We start from the raw sequence: 5381 nt of genomic DNA on the forward strand, positions 1-5381 counted from the left end.
GGCATTGCTTTCCTCCTCAATGTTCTCAATACTTTCTAGAGGGTAAAATGAAAGGCTAGGAGACCCAGCACACATTGGGTTCTGCCCTTTGGTGTGTGTGAGGTGGGGGGCCAGCAAAAGACTTGGCTGTCCCCAGAATATCCTTCTTGAGAGAGTGCCAAGGTGGCATTCAGGCAGGAAGACACATGCCAGGGATGGCTGCAGCGATCTAAGAAAGGGAGAGTGTGGTGGGAGAAGCTCCCCAAACACAAACGATGACAGCACGGATTTAGGAGCTAGGACCATGGTGGTGCCAGGCAGTCCCATGCTGCTAAGCAATCCCTTACCGGAGAATCTGGACAGCCTCGGCCCTGCCACACATCTGCACAGCACCATGTGCCTTCCCATTTTCACTTTCCCACATTCATGTTTACGGCCACTGTGTGTAGTAAAGCATTTGAAGAAACTGAGGCATAGAGACTTCAAGAACACAGCTAATTACCACCTCAATTAGGAGGCAGCTTAGAGTTGCATGAAGAGCATGTGTTCACAACCGAGAATACCCTGGGTTTAAATCCAGCCTCCTCCATGTACCACCTGTGTTTGCGCATCTATATGATGGGAATAACATCAGTCACCTGGCCAGTTGAATAGGATGCTGCAGGCACTGTAAGTGTTCAATACATTATAGTGCTTAGCTACCTCCTGGTTCATACTCCTCTCCATCACACCATGCATTCTGCTCTAAATTAATATATTAATCAAAGGATTGGGGGTGAATTCAATTTACTAAATAGTTCACTAAAGCTTAAACTACAGAGACATCTCTTAGGTACACTTACATTAGGGCCTATTTTATTTTATTTTATTTTATCTTTGAGACAGAATCTTACTTAGTCACCCAGGCTGGAGTGCAGTGGCGCAATCTTGGCTCACTGCAACCTCCGCCTCCCAGGTTCAAGTGATTCTCCTGTCTCAGCCTCCTGAGTAGCTGGGACTACAGGCGCACGCCACTATGCCCGTCTAATTTTTGTATTTTTAGCAGAGACGGGGTTTCCCCATATTGGTCAGACTGGTCTTGAACTCCTGACCTTGTGATCCACCTGCCTCGGCATCCTAAAGTGCTGGAATTACAGTTATGAGCCACTGTGCCTGGCCTAGGGCCTATTTTTTAAAAAATATTTTATTTATATTCAATTCCTCAGGAATCTACTCTGCGTTTTATTCCCTCCAAAGATTTTAGTCTGTCTTTCTCCAAGCCACTGCTCTTCACAAATGAACAAACCAGAACACAGTGGCTGTTCCCATTTTCCAGTGGGTAAAACTGAGGCCCACAAAGACAAACAGGGAAGGCGCCCATGACGCAGCCAGTAGATGAACTGCATCAGCTCCTGCCCTGCCCTTTGCCCCCAGGGTTGCAAAAATCAGCATGCCAGGCACATATCACCTCTGGCACCTCCCTGGCCCCGGCCTGGGCCCCGCCCCACCTCCACTTGGAGGTTTTCAAAAGCTGAGATCCAATCAGGCAGTCAGGCTGGGTGGTGGAGGGGGAGGTTTCCGGGGCCTGTGGTTACTACACTCCACTTCCTTATGATGACATAAACCCTATTTCTGCAGCAGGAGGCCAGCACCAAGATTCTCAGGTCTCCACACAGCCCACATGAGGCCCCGTATGGGCCCCAGTTTCCGAGAGCTGTAAACTGGACACAGGTGGCATTGATTGGCACTGACTGGCTTTGGGACTCGGAAGGCACTCCAAGTGCCCATTCCCCTACAGTTTCTTCTGTCTTCTTTAGTCTTTCTCTCCCAAGTCACCACTGCTCTTGGTTCAAAATTCAGACAGTCATTGACCAAGATTTCAGAGTAACCTAGAACTAGGGAAATAACTGCAGCTAGAGAACCCAAATGGGAGAGGGCAGGGGTACAATCTAACATTGTCCCTTGGGTCCCTTGGACCCCCCTTAAACCCCTCCCTATCCCCTACTCAATCCTGTAGTCTCAACAGATGGATACTGGGCTGGCCAAGCACTGCCAAGCAGACTAAAGGAAGGAAGCTTAGGGAAGCCAGGCAGAGATAAGAGGGGAGGGGGCTAGGCAACACCGAGGTCTCCCCTCACGGTGGGGGCTCAGAGCTGGGGACTTGAAAGGGTCTTAAACAAACTTCCATGTGACTTGGCTTCCTTCCCCAATTTTAATTTTGCCAACTTGCATTTCTTAACAGCTACCCCTTTCTCCCCACATTTGTCAGGCCTGTATCTCTGCAGCCTGGGGCAGGTCACAGCTCCACCCCACCTCTCTCTAGCCTTGCTACACACCTCCTCCCCCAGGTAACGGCCAGTTCTAGTCCAGCCCAGGAAGCTGAGAATCTTTACAGTACAAGGGGATTAATGGATAAAGGGATCACAGGGCAGGCTGGAGAGGCTGGCCTGGGAATCCCTTGGTGCAAAGCCGACTAGCCTGGGTTCAGGGACAGATGGGCCAGATTCCATCTAGCTGGGGAGGCCACAAGGTAGGGCTTTTGGGGTCTGCTCACCCCTGGACCTTCTTCCCTTACCCCGAGACCCAGGTCCTGAAAGTTTCCTCCTCCGGCTCTCCAGGAGCCCAGGCCTTCACTGAAGCATTCCACAGCCAGCCAGCTTCGATCTCCTCATCCCAAACAGATTGCAAGGCCAAGAGCCTTGGGCCTGGCACTTCTCACCTCGTCTAATAGTCCTGGGGCCTCTCTCCTCTACACACACACACACACACACACACACACACACACACACACACACACACACCAGACCACGCCTGTCTCATTCCTGGTCTTCCTTGTCTGACAAGTTGGACTCCAGGCTTGCTACAAGTTATTCTTATGGAAATTCAGAACGCACTTCAGTTGGATACAAGAAAGGACTTCCATAAAGTCAGAAAGACAGCCAGACCTGGCAGGAGGTAGTGAGCCCTGGGGTTGGACTAGACCCTGGACAAGCCTTGCCCTTCCCATAAATGCTCTACTCTAGTGCAGCCCACCATCCAGTCTTTCAGGTGAGAGAAGTGATTTCTGGGGGTGCTGCAGGGGAGGAGGGGTAGAAGAGGATCTAAAAACAAGGAGAACTCCCCCTACAGCCCATCACTGGCACCATCTGTTCTCCTTCCCAGCCCAGCCCAGCCCCAGCTCAGTCCTAAGCTCTCTGATTAGAAACTGGGTTCTGTCCAGACATCTTCTGCCTTCCACGGCTGGGTGCCCATTGAGGTCTGGCATGTGCCGGGGCTGGGCGCTCATGCTGGGGTGGGAGGGGAGGAGTGGGTGGGGCCCTCACCTTCCCGGAGACCCTGAAAGCCTGACTTCTGATGCTCAAATGCCCCACCCCCCATACAGATCAGCAACTTTGCCCCCACATAGGGCAATCTGACTGGGAACCAGAGATGACACACATCGCTGTGAACTGGGTGCAGAGGGCAGACATGATCCCTTCTCTGCAGAAAGGGTCCCGGGAAGCTTCTAGAGGTGGCAGTGGGAAGAGAACATCAGCTTATCCTCACTGTGCCAATCCCATGAGGCTCCCCGAGTGGGAGACCCACATCTTTTCACCCCAGTCCAGCCTGGAGACACTGAACAGAGGTGGGGGCCTTTGTTTAGCTCTCTCCAGCAAGATGGAATCTAAAGGAAACCCCCCCTTGTGGAAAGGGCACCCCCAAGCCCCTTCCTTCCCAGTCCTCGTTCACAATGGGTGGGGGCCAGAGGGGCCAGAGCTTCATTTCCCTTTTATGGTGTTCTCGGACTCTCCCAATCTGCTGCAGATGCCATATTTACATTTCTCACTCCCACCCCCGGCCACGCAACCCTCCCTCGACCTCCACAAGATCCTGCTGCAATGTCAGCCCCAGCAGCAGCCTGGCCCCGCCCCACCCAGCCCACCAGGCACCTGCAGGGCTCCTCTTTGTCTCTCTGGCTGCTCAGGGCCAGGAAAGCTGTTCTCAAGTGATTCTTGAGTGCTGCCTAGGGTGCATGGGTGGGGGCGCCTCAATCTCCTTCCCTCCAGCTGAGCACTAATCAGTGTCAGCTCCTCTTTGGGCTGCAGAGGGCGGGCCAGGTGGCCGTGGCGAGGGGCATCTGCCCTGGGGCAGGAAGAGGAAAGCTTTTTCCTTGCCATCTCTGACTCTGTCTAGGAGCAACCTCCCCGGGTCCCTGGAATCTGGGTCACATATGACCCAAGGGATCTAGAGACCTGAGAGACCTACCCTAGACCTGGACAATCCCCTGCCCCCTTCATCATACAGGGCTCGGGCAGAGATAGACGTTCTTTCCACACCCCTACCTTGGTGAGCAGCCCCAGATTGGTACGCTGCTGCCAATACACCCCTTTCAAAGAGAAAAACCCAAAGCAAAAACTGGGAGAGGTGGTGAGGTGTAAAGCGTCTCCACCCAGCACAAAGAACACAGATGGCTCAATTTCACAGCATTTCCTGCTCCTGCACCTTTGTGTACCCCTCCCAATAGAACCCACCCAGCCATGTCCTCTCCCTGTCTCATTTTTGCCGGCTCAAGTCCCAGAGCTGTCCAGAATGGAACCCCAGATAAGTCTAGGCAACCCTCCCCTGCTCAATTTTATCTGACTGTCTGAGGATGGGGCATCCACATCACACCCTCCTGCCCTCTCAGAGGGAAGCACCACAGATACACCTCTTCCTCCCTTCCTAGCCCCATCTCCTCTTGGGACAGGAGTGGCAGGATTCTCCCCGAAGGCCATTGACTTCCCATAGAAGGCCAAGGCATCATCCCAGGTTTTCCGTTGGTCCCCGCACCCGATCTTTGTCTGCAGATCTGGCTCCCAGGGCGGGTGTGCTGCCTTTGCTAGCTGGACCAAGAGCACATAACTAGCTGACTCGCGTGGATGAGGGGGAAATTTCCCTCTGGTATCCCCGTATGAGACAGCAGCCTCGTGGGGAGGCGAAGAGGAAACACACAGACGCTCCGGCCTGGGCCAGGGCTGGGTGTGAAATACCGGATTTCCTTGTTTATTCGATTTTCTGATCATTAAGGGCTCCCAAGAGGGACCCAAAATTACCACCCAAACAAAGCCACCTTGCAGTAGTCCGCGGGGTCCCTGCTCCCCGGCTGCAGCCTGGCCAGCGCGCAGCGCCCTCCATCCCGTCCCACGCCGGCCCCTCCCCCGGGAGTGCAGGCTCCAGCCCGAGCGGTGCCCGCGCCCCCCTCCCAAAGCCCACGCGAGACAAAGCCCGAGCCCTCTCCGCGCGCCCCCTTCCCTGCCCCGGGTCCCTACCTGACGGCCACCTTGACGCAGCAGTCCCCCTGGCCGGCCATGGCCCTCTGGCTCTAGGGTCTGGGCGTGGATCAGAGGCGGGGGTCTGGGGGCCAATGCCCGAGGCAGCGGCTGCGGCTGCGGGAGGCGGGGGCG

Source organism: Colobus angolensis, unplaced genomic scaffold, assembly GCF_000951035.1.
Source record: "Colobus angolensis palliatus isolate OR3802 unplaced genomic scaffold, Cang.pa_1.0 Scaffold91, whole genome shotgun sequence".
Lineage (NCBI taxonomy): Eukaryota > Metazoa > Chordata > Mammalia > Primates > Cercopithecidae > Colobus > Colobus angolensis.